This window comes from Carcharhinus amblyrhynchos, chromosome 1 (genome assembly GCF_965287045.1).
Source record: "Carcharhinus amblyrhynchos chromosome 1, sCarAmb.v2.hapA, whole genome shotgun sequence".
Taxonomy (NCBI): Eukaryota; Metazoa; Chordata; class Chondrichthyes; order Carcharhiniformes; family Carcharhinidae; genus Carcharhinus; species Carcharhinus amblyrhynchos.
Window position 1 is genome coordinate 101,191,032 of NC_137324.1, and position 25,147 is coordinate 101,216,178.

The 25,147-nt window shown below is 41.4% G+C and overlaps 1 long non-coding RNA gene across 1 annotated transcript; it reads left to right on the forward strand.

Annotated features, from left to right (window-relative positions):
• The first annotated feature begins 15,691 nt into the window (after positions 1-15,691).
• Positions 15,692-23,504, forward strand: LOC145343376 (uncharacterized). Its single transcript, XR_013886699.1, has 3 exons — positions 15,692-15,779; positions 15,968-16,065; positions 23,266-23,504. It is a non-coding gene; the product is annotated as an uncharacterized LOC145343376 (long non-coding RNA).
• Positions 23,505-25,147: the final 1,643 nt, after the last annotated feature.

Consider the following 25,147-nt stretch of genomic DNA (forward strand, 5'->3'; position numbering starts at 1 on the left):
CTGACCTCACTTTTAGGGATGGTGAATTATTATGGACTTTTTTAAACTAAATTTTCAATGTTATTAGTCTCCTTGCATATGCTGCTAAAGAAGCACCAGTGTTGGTTTTGGAAGACACCCCAGAAAAAAGTTTATAACAGAGTAAAGTAATTGCTGCATTCTTTAAACTGGTTGAAATTGGTGTTAATCTGTGATGCCTTTCCATATGCCGTTGATGTGTGGTTGTCCCATGAGATGGATTATGAATCTGAAAGACCAACAGGGTATGTCTCAACAACCCTCTCAGAAGCTGAAAAAGGCTACTCACAATTTGAGAAAGAAAGATAATCAATAGTTTTTGGTGTCAAGAAGCTCCACCAGTATTTGTACAGTACGCACTTTGCCATTGTTTCTGATTATGAACTGCTTTTGGATCTTTTTAAAGATGACAAGGCAAGAATTCAACATTGGGCATTAATCCTCTTTATCTATGAATATGCTTTCAACACCGGCCTGGAACACACACAGTGAATGTGGATGCGCTTAGTCATTTACTTTTGCAAGAGAGTGTTTCACCTCCCACAGTGCCACAGGACATTTTTATAGTGTTGAATTTCTTGGATGCATTGCCAGTCTCGGCGAAACAGATCAAGTACGAGACCAGTCAGGATCCAATGCTTCTAAAGTAAGGCACAGGATACTAATATGTTCAGTTAATGAGTCAGTTTCTGAAGACATTAAACCACATTTTATATGAAAAGCTGAGATGAGTTGCCAAGTGGCATCAAACATTGGGAACAAGATTAGTCATTCCTGTACCAGGAAAGGAGTTGCTCCCAGCTGAATTACACAGTGCATATCCAGGTTTATCAAAGATGAAGATGCTTGCCAGGAGTTATATCTGGTGGTCTGGCATTGATGCCAACATTGAGAATCCAGTGAAGCACTGTGAACAGTGCCAATTGCAAAAAAAGGATGCATGAGGCAGTGCACTGTACTCTGGGGAGTGGCCTGACTGGCTGTGGGTACAATTCCATATTGATTACGTTGATCTATTCATGGGCACAAAGTTATTACTCCTTGTCGATGCACATTCAAAGTGAATGGAAGTGTTTAAGGTGAAGTTTCCGACATTGCACACTACAGTTGAGAAATTGATGTCAGTGTTTCTCCACCCACGGAACACCTGAAGTCACAGTGTCTGTTAATGGAGCAGCCTTCACGATTTGTGAGTTTCAGAACTTCATTGTCCTCAATGGTATCAAGCACATAAGGACATACCTTACCACACAGCATCCAACAGGCTAGCTGAACAAGCCCTTGAAACCTTCAAGTCTGACCTAAAGAAGCCATCAGGAGGGGTCCAGAATCTCAATTTCTTCTGAGCTACAGGACCACTCCACACGCTACAACAGGAGTCCAGCAGCAGTGTTGTTAATAAACTGTCAGCTCAGTGAGACTGAGCTTCATGTTTCCAAATTTTCTGGGGGAGGTAGAGACCAGCCAAAGCAGTCAGAAGACAAACCATGGTTCATGTAAGTCAACATGGTCATGTTCAGTGGATGAAGCCATGTATGTGAGGAATTTTGGAAATGGGTCAACTTGTACCTCTGGAGTCATTGTATCGTTGTAAGGCCCCTGTCTTATCGAGTGGACGTAGAAGGAAGGATCATCCAGAAACATCGAGACCATTTGCAAGAACAAGGGTTGTCCCAGCAGCCAGTACAGCCAGCAGAGGCTGTATTGCCATCTGGAAATGTTGTCGACTGTCCAAGCATTGATGTACCTGGTCATCCTGTTGCAGGCACAACTGCTGTCCCCCTGGAAACAGATGGAACTGAGATATCTGTGACTAAAGAGATACCTGCGATTGTAGTTTCTACCAATCGCTCTCCAATGGAAGTATCCCAGACAGAGGAGTTACACCAGTCCACTAGGAATCAGAAATCACCTGGGAGATTTAATTTATAATGGACTGGTTCCATATGTTAAATATTCAATTATCGGGAATAATCGAGTAAATTGATTATTGTCAATTGTATAAAAGAATTTAAAGGAGAAGGATGCCTTTACTGCATAGTCTCTTTCCATTTTTTAACATACAGAAAAGATGTGAATGAAGTGCTGAAGGGATCAGTGCTCTGTCCTATTGATTTGATTTGATTTGATTTATTATTGTCGCATGTATTAACATACAGTGAAAAGTATTGGTTCTTGTGCACTATACAAACAAAACATACCATTCATAGCGAAGGAAACGAGAGAGTGCAGAACGTAGTGTTACAGTCATAGCTAGGTTGTAGAGAAAGGCTCAACTTAATGCAAGATAAGTCCATTCATAAGTCTGATAGCAGCAGGGAAGAAGCTGTTCTTAAATTGGTTGGTATGTGACCTTAGACTTTTGTAACTTTTTCCTGAAGGAAGAAGGTGAAAGAGAGAATGTCCAGAGTGCACGGTGTCCTTAATTATGCTGGCTACGTTGCTGAGGCAGCGAGAAGTATAGACAGTCAATGGATGGGAGGCTAGTTTGCGTGATGGATTGGACTACGTTCACGACAGTTTTGTAGCTCCTTGCATTTTTGGGCAGAGCAGGAGTTACATCAAGCAGGATACAACCAGAAAGATTGCTTTCTATGGTGCATCTGTAAAAGTTGGTGAGAATTGTAACTGACATGCCAAATTTCCTTAGTCTTCTGAGAAAGTAGAGACATTGATGGGCTTTCTTAGCCAGAGTGTCGGCATGGGGGGAACCAGGACAGGTTGTTAGTGATCGGGACCCCTAAAGATTGGAAGCTGTCCACCCTTTCTACTTTGAACCCATTGATGTAAACAGGGGCATGTTTTCCTTTAGGCTTCCTGATGACAGTCTCCTTCGTTTTGTTGACACTGAGGGAGAGATTATTGTTGCCACACTAGCTCACCAGATTCTCTACCTCATTCCTGAACACTGTTTCAACATTGTTTGAGATCTGACCCACTACGGTGGTGTCCTCAGCAAACTTGAAAATTGAATTGGAGGGGAATTTGGTTCAGAATCATAGGTGTATAAGGAGTAAAGTAGGGGGCTGAGAACACAGCCTTGTGGGGCACCAGCGTTGAGGATGATCTTGGAGGAGTTGTTGTTGCCTATCCTCACTGATTGTCTTCTGTGAGTTAGAAAGTTCAAGATCCAGTCACAGAGAGAGGTGCAAAGACCCAGGCCCCAGGGTTTGATGATGAGTTTTGTGGTAATTGTACTGTTGAAGGCTGAGCTATAATCAATAAATAGGAGCCCGAAGTAGATGTTCCATGGTTGAGTGTAGGGCCAGGGAGATGGCGTCTGCTGTGGACATGTTGCAGTGATAGGCAAACTGTAGTGGATCCAGGTAGTCTGGGAGGCTGAAATTGACTCATGCCATGACTAACCTTTCGAAGCACTTCATAATGATGGATGTCAGAGCCACTGGCCGATAGCCATTAAGGCACGCTGCTTGGTTTTTCTTAGGTAACTTATAATCTATATCAATGAAGGGACAGAATATATAGCAGCTAAATTCACTGATGACACAGAGGTCAAAAAAAAGTTGTCAAGAGGTCATAAAGGACCTAATTTTTGCTCCCAAGTCAGCTATGCAGAGATGGGAAGTTTCTCAACTCCACAAACCTACCCGATAGAAATCTCCCTGGGTGGTCAAATGAGTGGGTGGTAGACGCTAACTGGAGTGGGGCCATCACCTCCAGAAATATTGCAGAAGCAGTTGCAGGGTGCGGAAGCAAACTAATTAAGAGACCTGCCTCATTGTTCTGGGACTTTATCCCATCTGTAACAAAAATAGTTGAACAAAACAGCCATCTGGCCTTTTTTCCTCACACCACTTCACCTCCCATACATTCCCCATGCCCTACTCATGCCAACACATGCCCCTACCCACCCACAGTGGTCTTTTATACCCATGCCTCACCCCACTGGCTCATCATCCTCTCCAGTGCCAATTGAGTGCAAACAAATGCCAACCCCTGATTTCCACTCAGCTCCACACCGTTTATAGACTCTTTGCCAACTTAGTGCTGATAAAAATCATTTCAGAATTACACTTTTCACGGGGACCGTAGCATATTTAAATGTAGTTATGTGAAATACCTTCCCCCTCACCCCCAAGCCCAGCACCCAGCAAAAATAATGGGGGCAAAGTGAAGGCCAGGTCACCGGAGTAGGAAACACCTTTGCCTGGCTGTTGTCCTCTTAAATCTCTGAAGACAAAATGGGTCTTATTCACCTAGCATTCCCGAAGCCTCAGGTAGAGGAGGAATGGTGGCCGTGGGTCATATCCAACTGCAGCAACAAGGCCAACAAGGAACAGAGCCAAATGCTGAGATAGTCAGAATGGAAGGAACTGGAGCCAGTGCGGTGGCAAACTACAGAGCACACCCACTTTAGCTCCCTGAAGATGACTGAGGCAAAGCTAATCACGTTTGAGAATGTTTAGAGAGGCAGTCACCGACCTGTATGCTCTAATCCAGGACGACCTGTAGTCCTTTGGATTTGGAAGGAATCCAATGCCAGTGGTGTTTTAAATAACTTCAGTACAGGTCCAGAAAGTCAGACCTTGAGATCAGTGGACTTTGCTGCCATAGTGGGTTTCCCACAGGTGAAGATGGTTATTGTCTGCACACAAGCGATCAGAGCTCACTGGGGCTAGTCTGTAAGCTTCATGTACAGAAAAGGAAAGGGAGGCTGGTGAGTCCTTCATTCTCAATGTTTCAGCAGACGTGGAGCCTTTGAAAACCAAACTTTCAGGTCCACTGTCAAGACACACAGAAACATAGAAAAACATAGAAATTACAAGCACAAGTAGGCCATGCAGCCCTTCATGCCTGCTCTGCCATTCATTTTGATCATGGCGGATCATCAAGTTTAATATCCTGATCCTCCCGTATCCCTGAATCTCTTTAGTCCCAATAGACACATGCCAGGAGAACTAAATTCTGTTCTCTGATCCTCACACTGACCAACAGCAATTTATAGTTGTTTAGCTCACTGGTTAGTTTGTGCACTGAGCATATGTGAGCAGGAGCAGGCAGACGGCAATCGGGAGGCCAATCAACACATGGCAAAGTCACATTTATTTACAGTCCCAATCTCTGGGATCCAGTCTGGGAAAGAAGAATGTTCACTGAACATGACGGCTGGTGCTTTTGAAAAAAGTGCCTTCCAACTTCAGGCACAGAGTGGATAGGGTGCAGGAATCCAACCTCCACGTCTGTGGAATGCTATTATATAGATTTCACTGATGCAGTCAGCCATGAAGTGAGAAGCAGCTCCAAGGACATCCGTAACAAGGAATTTCTGTGGAGAGGTTACACCTATTCAGTGTAACGTCAGCAAAAAATCAACAGAAAGCATCGAAGAAATGGTGTAAACGGATGTTTATAACTCTACCCCAGAGCTTCTGCAGATCATCCACTGAATATGTGGCAGGAGATCAGGAAAGACCTGCAGTCGTTTGGTAGTATTGCAGGCAGTATTTTAACTTCTTTACCTGGAGAATTATTAGGATGTGGAACTGGCTGCTACAAGTGGAATGGCATAGATGCACTTAAGTCAAAGTTAGATAAACACATGCGGGAGAAAGGAACTGGAGGATTGCTGACAGAGTTAGATGAATCAGGATGGGAGGAGAGTCATCTGCAGCACAAACTCAGGCTTAGGCTCAGTTGGACTGAATGGCCAGAGATTCTGCTGAACATTCTATGCAACAGGATGTGTTCCCTTACACATCACAAAGCACAGTGAGAAGAAGACAGATCAGTAGAGGGGTGAGTTCCCTGCTTTTTAATAAAGGAAGCTCTACCCTTGCCATCTCTTCCCCAACTCAGAGGACTCACTGAATGCAGTAATCAGAACAGTAATGCCTGTTCAGGGTGGGAGAACATGACATGAAAAGTCACATCAGTCCAATTCCTAAAACTGTACATCCTTCTACAAAGGTTGAATCCAAAATCTTTAGCCGAGAGATGCCTGACTTCCATTGAAATTATATGGGGTAGGTTTTTGTATCTAGTGCTGGGTTAATTACATTTTGTCCAGGCAACAAGCAGAATGAAAACTCTGGCAGGTTGTACACGGCCAGTTTATCCTTCAACCATTTCAGCAGAAGGGAAATCTGGCAGCTTCCGTTCCCAGCTCATAATCCTGCTGAAACAGTGCTTTTCTCTGCTTAAGCATTTTCCAGGCAATGTTTAATGCTCAGGTAGTAAAGGCAAAAGTCTATCTTTTTGATAAACTTAGTGGCTTTTGTCAGCTGGACATCTGGCAGTTGTTGGAACTGTACGAGTCCCTCACAGCTTCACATTCATTCCCATAAAAAGTAGAGGAGCCACAGCTGCATTTACATTTGTAAAGATGAGCTCAGAAAACAAGCTCTCAGCAAAATCTAATTGTCTGATGCATTTGCTTACTTACATATGCACTGCACGCTAAGATGTCACTGCACATTGTCTTCAGACTTCCAGCACCTGAACACTAGGCAGCTAAATATTGCGTTATCTCCAAAAGATTTGCATTCCTTGGTCAATGTTTCTCCTTCCAGTGAACACTGAATCTTCAAATGGCAGCCACAATCTTTTCAGAGCTGTCATTTTAATCAGTATTCTGTTTTCCACTGGATGAGTTCCCAGAAGGAATCCCAATCAAGGCCAACAGCTAGCCATCCATATTTAATCTGGGCTGACACCGGATTTCTTCAGGTTTAATGTGCGCAGTCCGTGTGGAGGTTTCTGGGCACCAATCAAACACTCTGGCACATCAAAGATTTTTCTTCAAAAATTATACCATGTGCATTTACATAGCACCTTTGACATCCTCAGAATATTATGAAGCCTTTTACAATCAATGGATTTTTTTCTTTTTTTTAGTCATTTTGGATTGCATGGTGTTCACTTTCTCCAGTTTGATTTGATTTGATTTACTATTGTCGCATGTATTAACATACAGTGAAAAGTATTGTTTCTTGCGTGCTATACAAACAAAGCCTACCATTCAGAGAAGGAGAGAGTGTAGAATGTAGTGTTAAGTCATAGCTAAGGTGTAGAGAAAGATCAACTTAATGCAAGGTTGGTCCATTCAAAAGTCTGATGGCAGCAGGGAAGAAGCTGTTTTTGAGTCGGTTGGTGCGTGATCTCAGACGTTTAGCGGTGGAAGAAGGTGGAAGAGAGTATATCTGGGGTGTGTGGTATCCTTGATTACACTGGCTACTTTTCTGAGGCAATGGGAAGCGTAGAAGAGTCAATGAACGGGATGCTGGTTTGTGTGATGGACTGGGTTTCATTCATGATCTTTTGTAGTTTTTTGCAGTCTTGGGCAGGGCAGGAGCCGTACCAAACTGTGATACAACCAGAAAGGATGCTTTCTACGATGCATCTGTAAAGGTTGATGAGAATTGTAGCTGGCATGCCACATTTCCTTTGCCTTCTGAGAAAATAAGAGGTGTTGGTGGGCTTTCTGAACTATAGTGTCAGCATGGGGGGGGCGGTGCCAGGACAGGTTGTTTGATAGTGTGGACTGGTACTTCAGTTAATTTCAGTTCAGTGGACTGGTATCAGACAAATGGTACCATTGTGTGAGTGATCTACTGGTTATGATTGTGGTTAATGACATCTCTCTCTATCTCTCTTTTAACTTTCCTGTTCATAGTTCAGAACAGACCTGGTGATTTTTGCCACAGCTATAATCACATTGACATCCATCTTTAACTCTTCTCATCTTACTGGAGAAATGGGGAGATATATGTTGACTTTAAACAAAAATATAAAACAATAGCAGTCAGAAGTCATTTTGCTTCTCTCTTAATGTTTTACATTTTTCTTTTAAATTTGGTCAGTTAATGCCTGCTCCCCATCCCACAGGAGTGTCAAGGCGCCCCTCACCTTCAAGCATTTCTTCCAAAAAAGTGTTCCTTTTATGCCTCCATAGGTGCATTTTGACTGCACTTACTACTAAAAGATCCTGTCTTCAGGAGTTGGGACAGGACAATGCCCACCTGGAATTTCAACCCCTCTTTGCTTTTGTTGGTATATTTATACTTGTGTATACATCTATATTTATACTTGTGTATACATCTATATTTAAGCATACCTGCGATGCATGGCCACAGAATTGATAAAGACTCACAGTGCCAACCTCCTCAGAACCAGATCTGAGACATTCAAATAACTTCTACTAGACTGATGCTGGAAAATTCAACTGGATCATCAATGTGTCTATCAGTGGGGCAAAAAGATCCTCTCCACAGTTCCAAAGGGCGGCACAGTGGCACCGTGGCATTACTGCCTCACAGAACCAGGGTCCTGGGTTCAATTCCGGCCTCTGTGTAGAGTTTGCACATTCTCCCTGTGTCAGCATGGGTTTTCCCCAGGTACTCTGGTTTCCTCCCACAGTCCAAAGATGTGCAGGATACTGTATTGTCCATGCTAAATTGACCCTTAGTGTCCAAACATGTATAGGTTTGGTGGATAAGTGGGGTAAATGTGTGGAATTCCAGGAATAGAATGGGAGATGGGCCAGGGCAAGATGATCTGTCGGAGAGTCAGTGCAGGCTCAATGGGTTGAATAGTATCCTTCTGCACTGCAGGGATTTTATTATTCTATTATTCTGTTAAATGAATATGCCATAGAAAACTTGGACTGCCAACTCAGTGATCATCTCTGGTAAAATACTGCACAGATCTAATACACTTTATACGAAATGTCTTCCTTTCTTATTTCTAAGTTTTATTGTATCTCCTTTGTGTCCCATGGAGCCCAATTTTACCATCGCATTGTGCCTGTTTTTGGGCTTGAAAACTTGGTAAAGTCGGTCGTGAAGTGAGTAGTGCATTCCACGCCAGCTTCCACATCAGTTCTCCCTTTGCTAAGGCCCGAAAATGGCCACGATCGGGACCATGCGCAAAATGGGAGCGACAGCCATTTAAATGCATTTGAATGTGTCCGCTGCCACTCTACCTGTGATCAGTGGAGGGAAGGGGGGGCCCGCTGTCACTTTGCCTGACATTGGTGGTGGGGGGGGGGGGAAGGGCCCATGATTGGTCTGGGTGGCAGAGAGGTTGGAGGATAAGGGGGTCAGTAATACTGTGGGGGTGAGGTAATGTCTGTGGGGACTAGGAGAAGGCATTATCTGGCCCAGGAGGATGTGGCAAGCGAGCAGCATTTTATTTTTTCTCTCTCTGCACATGCACAGTTGGAGGCACCGATCACAGCTGCAGAGTTCTGAGTGCCTTAAGGCCCACCCATAGGTTTGTATAGTGCGATTCAAAATCACTGATATTTTTACAGGCAGTGTGCATATGGGGGTTGCCTGAGAACAGGTCTAAAAGTCGGATCTGAAACACTCCCAGTTTCAAGTCCGCCCAGCACTTAGAATCAAAATAGTAAAATAGGGCCCATGATGTTTGAACACTTAACCTAACTGAAGAGTTTCTCCTTTGAAACAAAAATAATTAAGTTCCCAGATATGTCATAAGAAGGAAATACTTAATGTTAATAGAGTCTGGGGAACATGAATTCCTTTCCACAACAGTTGTCAAATAAAACTATTTGTTTTATGAAAATTTTTGTTCAAGTTATTTTTGAAAAATTATAAACTTTATTGAAATGATCTAAAAACAGAAAATAGAGGGAAGAGGCACTAAGACTGGTGAATAATACTTATTAACTATGATGTCATGTAATGCTAGGGTTCAGCAACCTACCATAGCAATAATAGAGTCAATCTCACGGCTATTTAAGGTTTAACTATGTGTAACAACAATGGAATGCATCTAGTTGCATCCTTTGGTTGCAATTCAATTTGCTTCCCACGCCTAGTGGTGCACTAAGGCAGACTTCTGTCCGTTTCCAGAGTTAGTAATTCCTGAAGTAGGTCGCTATCTGTTGCAGGGTCTTATAACTTAACGGGTGCCACTCCACATCAAGTGTGGCTGACCAGGAATCTCTCCCACTGTTGTTGCCAGCCATTGGTATATTAGAAATATGGATAACACATTCAACCTGTTTGATCATGTTATAAACCTTTCCAGACATGGGCACTCTACAAAGAAAGTTCAACGTATAGAAAAGTAATGAAATTGTTTTCTCTGTGAATGCAAGAATGCAAACTGAGAAACTTGGAAATATACTACAAAAATCCCCAACCACACAATAGTCCGTAAACTACAAAATCTCTCATGGATCACATATTTAGATATTGCATAACATGTTCCTTGATTCTTGGCCAATAGCTGTGAAGGAAACCCTCAATTATGGCAGTACAATCTGCTCAATATAGCTGTTGCTCTGTGAAACAATAATTTTAATCGGCAACATTGAACAGCAAGTAGATTCTCAGATCCCATCTGCAGTAAAGCAAACAAGCCTACATTTACAATGAATCATACTTCTATTTTAGAAATAAATTGGTTGGTGTAGCTATATTTTTGGAAATTCTGGATGTAGTGACTCCTTATTTGAAATTGGAACTTTATCACCAAGTGCAGCCCTTTCTCAAAGAACAAATCACAAAATGCCAAATAATTTCAGGGTTTTTTTGTCTCATTGCATCAATAGTCTGTTTTGTTTTGCAGCCTGGATTATTTTGGATAAATCATGATTTTATGCAATAATATAAAATGGGTCATAGCAGGTCAGCAGATAATTTTACATCTCTCCTGATTCTTATTTCCATTGATTTCTCCACAATCATCTTAAATGTTTTTTTCAACTAACCTTGAATACACAAGCAGTACCTAAATGTGAAACAAATCTGAAAATGAATGCTAATCAGTTATTTCTTAATGAAGGATTTTGGACTTCTCAATGTGGACTTTTGATAATGTTTAAAGAACATTATGATACTGGAATTGAATCCTTTCATTACTTACTAAAAGAACATTGACCAAAATCAGAATACGCACGGTTTCTGCTCATTACACAGAACACGCGCAGAAAAATGTATGTGTCAGCAAGATTAAATGGACCCTTCGTAAACTATAAATCCTGACTTACAGATAAGATGAAACTATGCTCATTGTTGCAAATAAAAGGATGCAACACCCGAAAACTGGTAAGAAACTCTTTAGTTCTGAAAGCAACCCTTGTCATCATGTACAATGACTGAAGAGCAAATCTAAAAGAAAACCATAAAAAGAACTCACTCCCGCAATGGTTTTCAAAATAAACAAAAGTCCAGCCAAGGGGGATGTGGAGTAAAGAGTTCAAATCAGATATTGATGTTAGTACTGAGATAACTATGAGCCTTAACTTTTGATGGAGTCACAATTGAGTCAGATTGCCCATTCAAAATTTCTAAGGAGTTCCATGTAGACCATGAACACAGGATGAAACATGATCACAGTGGACAGACCAAAAGACCCAGAAAAACTCCAAGTGAAGGCTGCCAAACTACAGATTTTGGAGATGTATATAAAAAAAAGAAATAAAGACGCATCCAAAAAATTCACAGTATAGCAGGTGCAGCAGGCACAAGCTGAGACCCAAACCAGGAGTCCAGACAATAGTGAGTACCTTACCATCCAAGTGATCCTATTTCATCTGACCTCCAGACTTGGGTTTAGCACTAAAGCACATCCTAGGCGCAGAGCATTGCAGAGCTGTCGAGTTGCACTTAAGGAACCAGGTAAATTTAAAGGTCTAGCCAAGTTCAAGGGTGTTTGACAAGACAAGTGCATTAGGTATGTAGGTAGGAGTAGGGAGGTTTTGGCTCAGGTAGGTCAGGGCTGGGTCTCAGATAGGGTTTGGATACTCGTCCAATATGACATCTGAAGCACAGAAACCACTATACTATAATGCAGTGTCACATGACCAAATAACAAAGATCTGGAGAGAAGGTAAAGTTATGAGATGTACATGGAACTGTAAATAAATAATAATTATACTAACTACACTCTTAAATAGCTTTCTTGGGGAACATAAGAACATAAGAAATAGGAGCAGGAGTAGGCCATCTAGCCCCTTGAGCCTGCCCCGCCATTCAATAAGATCATGGCTGATCTGATAGTGGTTCAGCTCCACTTATTTGCCTGCTCCCCATAACGCTTAATTCCCTTATTGGTCAAAAATCTATCTATTTGTGACTTAAACACATTTAAGCCTCCACTGCTTCAAAGGGCAGAGAATTCCAAAGATTCACTGCCCTCTGGGAGAAGAAGTTCCTCTTCATCTATGTTTTAAATTGACTCCCCCTTATTTTGAGGCTTTGGCCTCTAGTTCTTGTTTCCATTCTAAGCGGAAATAATCTCTCTGCCTCTACCCTGTCTAGCCCCTTTGTTACCTTATATGTCTCTATTAGATCTCCCCTCAGCCTTCCAAACTCCAACGAGTACAGGCCCAGTCTACTCAATCTCTCCTCATAAGCTAACCCCCTCATCTCCTGAATCAACCTAGTGAACCTTCTCTGCACTCCCTCCAAAGCTAATATATCCTTTCTCAAATAAGGGGACCAAAATTGCGCACAGTACTCTAGGTGTGACCTCACCAGTACCTTGTACAATAGCAGCAAGACCTCCCTGCTTTTATACTCCATCCCTCTCGCGGTAAAGGCCAACATTCCATTTGCCTTCTTGATCACCTGCTGTACCTGCAAACTGAGTTTTTGCAATTCATGCACAAGGACCCCCAGGTCCCTCTGCACAGTAGCATGTTGTAATTTTTCACCATTTAAATAATAGTCCATTTTGCTATTATTCCTTCCAAAGTGGATAACCTCATACCTGCCAACATTATACTCCATCTCCCAGATCCTCACCCACTCACTTAGCCTATCCAAATCTCTCTGCAGACTTTCTGTGTCCTCCACGCAATTTGCTTTTCCACTCATCTTTGTGTCATCTGCAAACTTTGTTACCCTATACTCAGTCCCCCCCTCCAGATGGTCTATGGATATGGTAAACAGTTGAGGCCTCAACATCGATCCCTGCAGCACACCACTAGTCACCAACTGCCAACCAGAAAAGCACCCACTTATTCCAACTCTCTGCTTTCTGTTAGATAGCCAATCCTCAATCCACGCTAACACTTTATCCCAACTCCGTGTGCCTTAATCTTGTGCAGCAATCTTTTGTGAGGCACATTAGATTCTGGAAATCTAAGAACTCCACATCCACCGATTCCCCTCTGTCAACGCACTCGTTATATCTTCATAAGAATCCAGTAAATTCGTCAAACATGACTTTCCTTCCACAATTCCATGCTGCGTCTGCTTGATTGAACCATTCTTTTCCAAGTGTCCTGCTATTTCTTCCTTAATGATAGATTCCAGCATTTTCCCAACTACAGATGTTGAGCTAACCGGCCTGTAGTTACCCGAAGTAAGGAAACCCTAAGTCAATCTCTAAAGAACCCCATGTAGACCATGAACACAAATGAAACATGATTGCAGTGGACAGTGACTAAAATATCCAGAAAAACTCCAAGTGAAGGCTGCCAATCTACAGATCCTCAGATAACATAAAAAGAAAATGGAATAATGACTCATCCAAAAAGCTTACAGCATTGCAGGTGCAGCAGACACAAGCTGAGACCCAAATCAGGATCTCAGTTTTCCCAGCCAACCTACTGAAGAATCAGCAGATCCAGACCTAAAGATAGGCATGTGTAAAGGAAGTAACCCATTTCATGAAGAAATTAAGTTGTTAATTAAATTAATATCAGTTGAAAACAAAATACACCATGCAGCTTTTGAAAGAGTGCCAAGAAACTAGTGAAAAACGCTACACAGAAGTACTGGAATTCATAAGAATCTTGAATGCCTGACTGTTGGAAAGTAGTCAACACTTGTGATAGAAATTAAATGGTTAAAAACAACATGACGCTCAAAGATTCACATAAAGACAGTTTTTTAAAAAGTTGGTAAGACTTATTTTAAGAATTTTTTTTGTGGTCTACAATGGATAATTCCAGCCTCCCCAATGAACCACAGAGACAAAGTCCAAGGACAGGATTTCATAGAATCAAAGAATCCCTACAGTGTAGAAGGAGGCCATTTGGCCCATTGAGTCTGCACCAACCACAATCCCACCCAGGCCTTATTCCCATAACCCCTCATATTTACCCTGCTAATCCCCCTGACACTAGGGTTAAGTTAGCATGGCCAATTAACCTAACCTGCAGATCTTTGGATTATGGGAGAAAACCAGACCACCCGGAGGAAACCTACACAGACGCAGGGAGAAAGTATGAACTCGGCACAGTGGATTTTCCAGCGACGCTCGTCCCAAAACCAGAAAACCCCTCCCGATGTCAATGGACCTTTGCAGGGTTCGCCCCCACCTTCTATTATTCCTGTGGCAGGCAGGATGGGAAAATTCCACACCATGGCTTTTAAAAAGTCAACACAAAGACACACAAAAACAGATACATAGGTCAGCTATCTTCAGGACATGAAGGGTTGAGTTTACCACCATAATGGTTGATTGAAAAGACACCCTAAAGAAATTGTAATGGATTGTGAGTATAGTTTTCTTCAAATAAATATTTGTTTCAATATCCAGTAATTAATTAATGTGAATTTAGACATTGTATGTAAATATAAAGTATAATAGTTATGTTGTAATCATCTCTGATTGACTATAGCTAATGAAATTTGCAAAATTCCAAGAGGACGATTGACTGTTCTCTCTCTCTTTGAGAGAGATAGCTGACTGGTGGTGAATTAACCTGAGGGTCACTACACCTCAGGCAAGAGGCAAGGTTCAGAAGACATGGATAACCTCAGCTGGTAGGGAAATTCAACCCACTCTGTTGGCATCACCCTATATCATGAAGAAACATTACCTGCAAGTTTGGACATAACTTTATTTCATGAGCAATGAAAGAGGGAGGCTAATTTATTTCACCTCAAAATCGCTCACAAACTTGAAAAAAATCTGGAACCATTGAGAATGAATCCTTACAGTGTAGAAGGAGGCCATTTGGCCACTGAGACTGCACCAACCACAATCCCACCCCGGCCCTATTCGCAAAACCCTTCATATTTACCCTGCTAATCCCCCGACACTAGGGTTAATTTAGCATGGCCAATTAACCTAACCTGCAGCAACATTGGTCTATGAGAAATAAACTGATTATCTGATGGGATAAAGGTTTAAAATTGAAACCAGCCTCCAGCCCCTGGTTATTTTGCTTAACCCAAAGGAGATTACAAAAATGTCACCTAGAATTCAATGTTTTAGACTGAGACTAATGAGGAATGATTCAGTGACTGAGTACAGTCAAGCGAAGTACCAGATGACAGCACATGCACTATCATAAATACCGGTGGAAAGAATCAAACCAAAAGATTTGAATGACTTTGAGGAAGTGGAAGTAAATTTCACTCATTACCAACACTTACCAGCTACTAAAAGAGACTACATGAGATTAAGCAAACAAAACAGCATGTTGACAAATGCATTAAAATTAAATAGTATTGCTAGAGAGGATAGCAGTTTATACACCAAACAGACTGTACTGCAACAATACTTTGAATAGAGAAAATATCTAACGTTCATTGGTGATTTCTTGGTTTTTAATAATGACCTAATCATCCCAAAAAGACTTTGACTCAAAATTGTCTGAAAAACACCTCAAGGTTACTTGAGGATGACGAAACGCTGAGCAAGAGCTCAGCAGTCAGTCAGGTGACCAGGAATTAATCAGCCTATAAAAGCACTAATCTCAAATTACTCTGTGTATGCAATGAATGGCCAACAGAAGAGCGAGTCACTGTCACCGTCCACTTATCCATTGAGGCCATTGGAGTACCTGAAAATGGAATTATTTGAGTTTAAAGGTAAATTATTTCTTATCGTTGTTGATAACTAGTACAGATGGATTGAAGTGAACAGATTGCACAGCATCACAGTGAAAGCAGCTATTCAGTCTCTAAAGAGAATCTTTGTGATATGTGACATTGAGAATATTGTAGTGTCAGACAATGGTCCTCAGTTTGCTAATAAATCATTCCGTAACTTTACACAGGAATATGGATTCATTAAAGTGACTCGCTCACCTAGATATCCTCAATCCAATGGAGAAACAGAAACAGAAGTTCAAACAACAAGGAATCGGTGAAACAGGTAAAAGTATCTTAGCCTTTCTTAACTTCAGAACCTGACCACTTCAGAATAGTTTCTCACCATCAGAATTGTTGACTGGAAATGGATGCAAAGACAACTTCAAGCTTTACAACACTATAACCTAACGTTACCTTAAATGATCATAATGTGTGAGGAACAACAAAGACACATAGAAACATAGTAGATTTAGGAGTAGACCATTCAGCCCTTCAAGCTTGCACCATCATCCAATATGATCATGACTAATCATGCATTTTCAATATCACACTCCTGGCCCAAACAGCTTTCTGTGGTAGAGAATTCTGCAAGTTTTCAGAATGAATTTTCAGAATGAAGAAGTTCTTCCTCATCTCAGTCCTGACTGGTTTACCCCTTACTTTTACACTGACCTGTAGTTCTGGACTTCCCCAACATTGGGAGCATTCTTCCTGCTTCTAGTCTGTCCAGTTCCATCAGGATTTCATATGTTTCTATGAGATTCCCTCTCGTTCTTCCAAATTCCAATGAGTACAAGCCCAGTCAATCCAGTCTCCCCAGTCCTGCCATTCCAGGAATCAGTCTGGTGAACCTTGGCTGGGCTCCCTCAACCGCAAGAATGTCCTTCCTCAGACTAGGAGACCGAAACTGCACACAACATACAAGATGTGGCCTCACCAAGGCCCTGTATAACTGCAGCAAGACATCCTCTCTCCTATACTCAAATCCTCTTGCTATGAAGGCCAGCATGTCATTAGCTTTCCTCACCACCTGCTGTGTCTGCTTGCCAACCTTCAGCGACTGTTCCACCGTGACACCCAGGTTCCCCTTTTCCTAAACTGCCACCATTCGGATAATAACCTTCCTTCCTGTTTTTGCCACCAAAGTGACAACCTCACATTTATCCACACTGTATTGTATTTGCCAAGTATTTGCTCACTCAGTCAGCCTGTCCAAGTCACCCTGCGGCCTCATTGCATCCTCCTCACAGAACACACTGCCACCCAGCTCAGTGTAATCTGCAAATTTGGCGATATTGCATTCAATTCCTTCTTCCAAATCATTAATGTAAATTGTGAATAGCTGGGGCCCCAGCACTGAAACCTGCGGTACCCCACTAGTCACTGCCTGCCATTCTGAAAAGAACACATTTATTCCCACTCCCTGCTTCCTGTCTGCCAACCAGTTCTCTATCCACATCAATACACTACCAACAATAATCATGAGCTTTAACTTTGTTCATTAATCTCATGTATGGGACCCTGTCAAAAGTCCAGATACACAACATCCACTGGTTCACCCTTATCCATTCTACTGGTCATACCTTCAAAAAACTCCAGAAGATTTGTCAAGCACGATTTCCCTTTAGTGAATCCATGCTGACTTGGACCAATCCTATCACCACCTTCTAAATGCTCAGTTATTACATCCTTAATAAAGTGACTCCAGCATTTTCCCCACCACCAATGTCAGGCTAAACGGTCTATAATTCAACTCATTCTCTCTCCCTCCTTTTTTAACATATGGGGTCACATTAGCTACCCTCCAATCCACTGGAACTCTTCCAGAGTCTGTAGAGCACAATCAAGTTCATACTGTTAACTTCAGGCACAGAGCACAAGACTTCAAAGTGCTACATCCTGAGGAGAGAATGTGGATATGAAACCAAAAGAAGGCATTATAATAGAATGAGCTCCACAGACAAAAACTTAGAGAATGAAAATGGACCAGCAAAACAAAGAGGGGACTGAAAAGCCATAATATCCTTGAAAAGAAAATCAATAGAAGCTTGGGCTTACTTTTCAGATCGAGATGGAGACAGGCAATAAGAAAGAGGACAAAACTCTACAACCACCCAGAAGAAAATTCATATCAAACTACAATAACTCGGGAAGCCTGGCTAGAAAGGGACATCATTTATTTACAGATTGCAAAGTGAAAACCAGGGACAAGGAACTATGCTGGCCCAGTCCTGGGCTTGCCTTATAAATGACGCAGTTAATGATTTTCAGCTGGGCAGGCCACGCCTGTTACCAGGGGAACTCATACTCAACAAGTCCCACATGGAGATGTGGGACTTGTTGAGTTTGAAGAGTAGGAGGAAGAGTAGGAGGTTTTAGTTCAGTCGGGCAGCATGGTCAGTGCAGGCTTGGCGGGCCGAAGAGCCTGTTCCTGTGCTGTAATTTTCTTTGATCTTTGTTCTAAAGTTAGAAAGGAAAACCAAGATGCAGAGAATTAGATGAGACAGATAGCAACTGAATAGGAAACAATAAAGTATTAGATGGTGTCAGAGTGAAAAGGAATATAATAAGGTCTAACTTAGGTTGATAAATAAGGTTTATGATGTTGTGGTGATAACAGAGATCTGGCTCAAAAAATACAGACTGGGTAATAAATATTCCTGGCTACAAGGTATTCAGAAATAATAGGAAAGAAAGAAAGTGGGGTGGGGAGCAGTACTGATTAAAAAAAAATTAAAATGCTGTGTAGAAAAGGTACCTAGAAGTATCAAGAGCAGAATCTATTTGGTTAGAGCTAAGAAACAGTAAAGTGTACTATTACATGGTAGACTGGTATGTGTATTCCATAGGGCACTCATTAATTCATGTGTATTCTGCCTGAGGCAGCTCCTTGGCTCATTGTCTGCTAATGTTCACCCTGTGCTGTTTTCTTGACAGTTTTATCAGTGATGGTTGCTTTCCACTCTCAGGGATAGAGCAAAGAGACAGGCACTAAGTCCACCTCAGCTGGCACAGGAATCAAACCTGTGCTGTTAGCTTTATTCTGAACCACAAGCTAACTAACCAACCAACTGAGATAACCACCACTGTTATAGGCCACTAACTACTGGTAAAGCCATGGAGGAATATGTTTGCAAGCTAAGAATAGAGAAATGCAAGAATTATAGAGTAGGTATAAAGGGGATTTTAATTTTGGGGACATAGGAATATGGGAATTAAGAGCAGAAGTAGGCAAATTCAGCCCTTTGAATCAGATCATGGCTGGCCTGGTCTCAAATCCACCTCCCTGCCTGTTCCTCGTATTCCTTTTATTAGAAATGGATCTATCTCCTTCTTGAAAGCATTCAACAATTCAGATTCCACCGCACTATGGGACAGCAAGTTTCACAAACTCACCATAAATCCATTCAAATTTGAGAAAGTAGTTCTTCCTCATCTCAGTTTAAAATCTACTGCCTCTCAACCTATACCAGTGGCCTCTTCTTCTAGATTGCTCCATAACAGGAAACAATTGGTCTACATTTACTTTATCAATCCCTTTTAAAATTTTATATACTTCAATCAGATCTCCCCTCATCCTTCTAAACTCGAGCAAGTATAAGCACAAACTGTTTAATCTCTCCTCACATATCAACCCTTTCATCCCTGGAATCAATCTGGTGAACCTCCTCTGAACTGCCTCCAATGCCACCACATCTTTCCCCAAATAAGGATACCAAAACTGGGCACAATACTCCAGATGTGGTCTCACCAACCCCCTATACAATTGCAACAAAACTTCTCTACTTTTATCTTCCAGTCCCTTTGCTATAAATGTCAACATCCTATTTGTCTTTTTTATTACATGCTGCATACCGGCTTTCTGCAATTTATTAACATAGATACCCAGATCCCTCTGTCCGGATGCACTTTGAATCTGCTTTCTATTTAGATAATAATTTGTTTTTCTATTTTTTCTGCCAAAATGACAACCTCACACTTATCCACATTAAACTCTGCCAAATTTTGGCCCATTCTCCTAGCTTATCTATAACTGCCTGTAAAAGTTTTCTATCCTCTTCACTGCCTGCTTTCCCACCTATTTTAGTATCGTCCGCAAATTTTGCTATGTTACACTCAATCCCTGCTTGCAGATCATTTATATAGATTGTATAGATTGAAGTCTGAGGACTGATCCCTGTGGCACTCCGTTAGTCACGACTCGCCAGCCAGAGAAGAGCCCATTTATCCCGACCCTCTACTTTCTGTCAGTCAGCCAATCCTCAATCCAATCCTGTGCTCAGTACCCAATCCCTTGCCAATTCACCTTCTGGCAGTCCAGATATACCACATCCACAAGCTCCCCACTATCCAACTTGCTGGTTATGCGCTCAAAGAAATCAAGCAAATTTATCAAGTATGACTTGCTCTCCATAAAACCATGCTGAAAATGATGGATTGAGCTTTGCCTTTTCAAATGCTCATTCATCTCTTCCTTAATGATTGATTCCAGCAACTTCCCTACTAGGGAGCTCAAGCTAACCAGCCTGTAGTTTCCTACTTCTTGCCTCTCTCCCTTTATGAATAAGCATTTTTCAACTCATTGGCACTTTACCAGAATCCAAGGAATTTTGAAGTATCAGAACCAATGTATCCATTATCTCTGCTGCCACCTCCTTTAATATTCTAGGGTGCAGGCTATCAGGTCCCAGAGACATTTCTGCTTTTAATCCCATTAGTTTATTCAATAACTTCTCCCTGGTGATGATTATTGCAGTAAGAAGTCTCACAACACCAGGTTAAAGTCCAACAGGTTTTTGGAGATAAACGTCACTAGCTTTCGGAGTCAAACTAGAAAGCCAGTGATGTTTATTACCAAATAAACCTGTTGGACTTTAATCTGGCGTTATGAGACTTCTTACTGTGTTTACCCGAGTCCAATGCTGGCATCGCCACATGATGATTATTGTACCAGGTTTCTCTGCACTAATGACAGTTTTTGCAAAATCTTCATTAATCTCTCCCATGAAGACAGAGGCAAAATATTGGTTTAGTGCCTCTGCCATCTCTGTGTTTCTCATTAGTATGTCACCAGTATTGTCCTCTAGAAGGAATTAATAGGTTCTTTTCAAATTGTAACTAATGGGGTGCCACAGGGATCAGTGCTGGGGCCCCAGCTATTCACAATATATATGAATGATATAGATGAGGGAACAAAATGTAACATTTCAAAGTTTGCAGATGATACCAAGTTGAGTGGGAGAGTGAACTGTGATGTGGATGCAGAGATCCTTCGAGCATGATCTGGGCAGATTAGGTGAATGGCGAATCAATGGCAGATGCAGTATAATTTGGATAAATGTGAGGTTCTTCACTTTGGAAGCAACACCAAGAAGGCAGGTTACTACCTGAATGGCTGTAAATTGGGAGAGGGGAGTGTGCAGTGGGACCTGGATGTCCTTGTGCACCAGTCATTGAAGGTAAGCATGCAGGTGCAGCAGGTGGTAAAGAAGGCAAATGGTATGTTGGCCATCATTGCGACAGATTTTGAGCACAGGAGCAGGGATGTGTTGTTGCAATTATATAGGACCTAGGTGAGGCTACACTTAGAATATTGTGTGCAGTTTTGGTTTCCTATTCTGAGGAAGGATGTTCTTGCTCTCGAGGGAGTACAGCAAAGGTTTTCCAGGCTGATTCCACAGATGGCAGTACTGATGTGTGAGGAGAGATTGACTAGGTTAGGATTGTTTTCGCTGGAGTTCAGACGAATGAGGGGGGATCTCATAGAGACTTATAAAATTCTAACAGGTCTAGACAGGGTAGATGCAGGCAGGATATTCCTGATGGGGGGTGGAGTCCAGAACCAGAGGTCACAGTCAGAGGATTTAGGGTACATCATTTAGGACGGAGGTAAGGAGACATTTCTTCACCAAAAGAGTGTGAGCCTGTGGAATTCATTACCATAGGAAGTAGTTGATGCCAAAATATTGAATGTATTCAAGAGGCAGCTGGATATAGCACTCAGGGCAAATGGGATCAAAGGTTATGGGGAGGAGGCAGGATCAGGCTACTGAGTTGGACAATCAGCCATGATCACAATAAATGACAGAGCAGACTTGAAGGGCCAAATGACGTCCTCCTACTGCTATCTTCTATGTTTCTAAAGGGCCAATCTTTACTTCAGTTATTCTCTTCATCTTTGTTTACTTATAGAAGCTTTCGTTACTTGTGTTTGTGTTTTTTGCTGGCTTTCTTTCGTAGTTCATCATAGCTGTTTTGATAGTAGTCCTTTGCTGAACCTTAAAGTTCTCCCAATCCTTCAGCTTGCCACTAGCTTTTGCAGTTGGTACGCCCTAGTTTTTACCTTTATGTCCCCTTTGGCTTCCTTGTCTAGCCATGGAACATTTTTCTTCCTTTTACAATTCCTCTTCCTCTCAGGAATATACTTTAATTGAGAGGTATTCAATACTTCCATGAACACCCACCATTGTTCCTCAACTCGCTTGCCCTGAATTATTTGTGCCCAGTTTACTTGGGCCAAGGCTGAAACGTTAGTTTGGTACTCTCTTCTCTCACCCAATCTGAATCTGAAATTTCCGTATGCTGTGATCACTTTTTCCAAGAGGATCTTTAACAACAAGACTATTTATCAACCCTTCTTTGTTACATAATATTAAATCTAAAATAACCTGTTCCCTTGTTGCTTCCATAACACATTGCTCTAAGAAACAATCCATCAAACACTCTATGAAATCTCCCTCGAGGCTACCTTTGCCAATTTGATTGATCCAGTCAATATGCATGTTTAAATCACCATTACTATTGTGCCCTTCTCACAAGCCCTCATTATTTTTAGGTTTATACTATGCCCTACTTTTGAAGTATTGCTCAGGGGCCTGTAAATTACTCCCACCAAGATGGGTTTTCCTTTGTTTTTTATTTTCACCCAGATTGATTCAACGTGTTGGCCGTTAGTGCCAATGTCATTTCTTAATACAGCTTGATGTGATCTTCAGCTCCTGTTCCATCCTGTATATCCTTCCAGAATATTGAATACTCTTGGACATTCAACTTCTATCCCAGTCATCCTGTAACCATGTTTCAGTAATCCCCACCAAATTATTCCCATTTTTCTCTATTTGTGCAGTCAACTCATTGACCTTATTCCAAATACTGCCTGCATTTAGGTACAGGGTTTTTAAATATGTCCTACTGATTTGTCTTTCCCTTGCAGGATTTCCTTGTGCACTATACTTTTCATGCATTTTGACCTTCTTTACTAATCTCTGATGATTATTAGACTGTTCAAAAAGTTTGTTGGACTTGTTTAGACTGTCCGACAAACTTGTTGGACTTTAACGTGGTGTTATGAGACTTCTCACTGTGCCAATGCCAGCATCTCCACATCATGGTTATTATACTGGCCCTGCCTGTTCATCCTATTAACTTCTATCTTCCCCTCCTAACCTGATGTTTTGGTTGCCATTAACAATGCTTATTTTAGTTTTACCAAGAAAGCAAGGAATGAAAGACTAGGAGGATAAAAATTGAGCAACTTCGGGTGGATGACATTTCTGGACACAGTTCAACATCACTTCAAAGACAAAGAACAGGGACATCACGTGTGCTGACAACATTAAGAGTTCCTGGGATCTTGAGACATAAAAACTTCTATGTTGTCTTCACTGCTTGTTGTTAAGTTTATGCAAAATCTTGCTTAATAAAGTCTACTTGATTCATGAATGCCGGTTATTTTTACCTTGTAGGACAAGTACAACTGAGGGCCCTAGCAGTAGAATTTAGTAATTTGAACTTTAAAGTTCATTTAAATTAAAAGGGTTTTATATCAAAACCCTACACCTTACAACAATAATAACTTTTCAGATACAGGCAGCTTGTAGAATGGAGAGATGAAGCAGATGAAATTTAATGCAGAGGAGTGGGAAGTTAGTTGTGTTGGTAGGAAGAACAAGGAGATGCACACTAAAATACAGTTTTCAAGGTGATGTAGGAGCAGAGCAGAGCACAAGTCGCTGAAGATGCTCGGGCAGGCTGAGAAAGTGGTTCATAAAGTTTATGGGATCCTGGACTTTATAAATATTGCCATTGAGTACAAAAGCAAAGAAATAATGATAAACTTGTGTAAGAACTCAGTTCTGGGTATCACACTTTAGGAAGGATGTTAAGCCATTACAGAGGGCATGAGGAGGGGGAAGAAAATCGCAAGAATTGTTTCAGGAATGAGAGACTTCAGTTAGGCAGATAGATTGGAGAATCATGGACTGCTGTCCTGAGAGAAAAGAAGATTAAAAGATTTGATAGAAATGCTCAAAATCATGAGGGTGAAGTCTGAGTAGATAGAAAGAAACATTTCCAGTTTCAGAAGGATCAAGGAATAGTGATTTAAGGTGATTGATAAAAGAAACAACAGCAACATGAAGAAAACTATTTTACACAGCACACAAAAACTGAAAATGCTGGAAAATCTCAGCAGGTCTGACGGTATCTATGGAGAGAAAATAGAGCCAATGTTTCAAATCAGGATGACCCCGTATTCTCTCTCCACAGATGCTGCCAGACCTACTTTCTGCTTTTTGCTTGAGATTCCAGCATCTAAAGTAATTTGCTTTAATTTTACACAGCAGCTGGCTGGCAGTTGGAATGCTCTGCCTGAGGACGTGGGGGAGGAAGATTCAACCAAGGTCTTCTAAACAGAAATCAATAATTCTCTGAACAGAAAAGATTTGCAGGATGAGAGGAAAAGGTGGGGAGGGGGTCTTGGTGAATTGTTCTTGCAGAGATCTGCACAGTCACAATGGACCAAATGGCCTCCCTTTGTGTTATAGTCATTATGTGATTCTATGTTTCCATGAAGACAGTATAATGGAGCACCTTTTATCCTGAGATAAAGAACTGATCAGGTTTTCTATACTTACTAGAAAAACACTATTTCACTGAGAGAAACTGTCATGCTTGTGAGACAGATTAAATTCTTTAAAGTTAGAAAATAAATGTAGGGTCTCACTTGATTCTTGGCCTTTTGTACTCAGAATCAGAGAAAAATGAAATCCTACACCAAGAATCAATGCTATGTAGCATTTAAATATTATTGCTTTTATTGATTCTTGAAAGACCAGCATCACTAGCAAATCTGACATTATTGTTCGTTCCTAGATGTCCTTGAGACAGTAGTGGTGAGCTTTGTTCTTGAATATACGATAAAGCTGCTACCACCGTGTTGTTAGGTAGGAAATTCCAGTATTTTAAGCCAGTGATGTTGAAGAAATATTCACATAGGTCCAAGTCGGAATGGGCTGTTACGAAGTAATAGCATTCTCATGCATTTGTTTGCCTTCTCCAATCTGGGGGAGTGCTGTCAAAGAAGC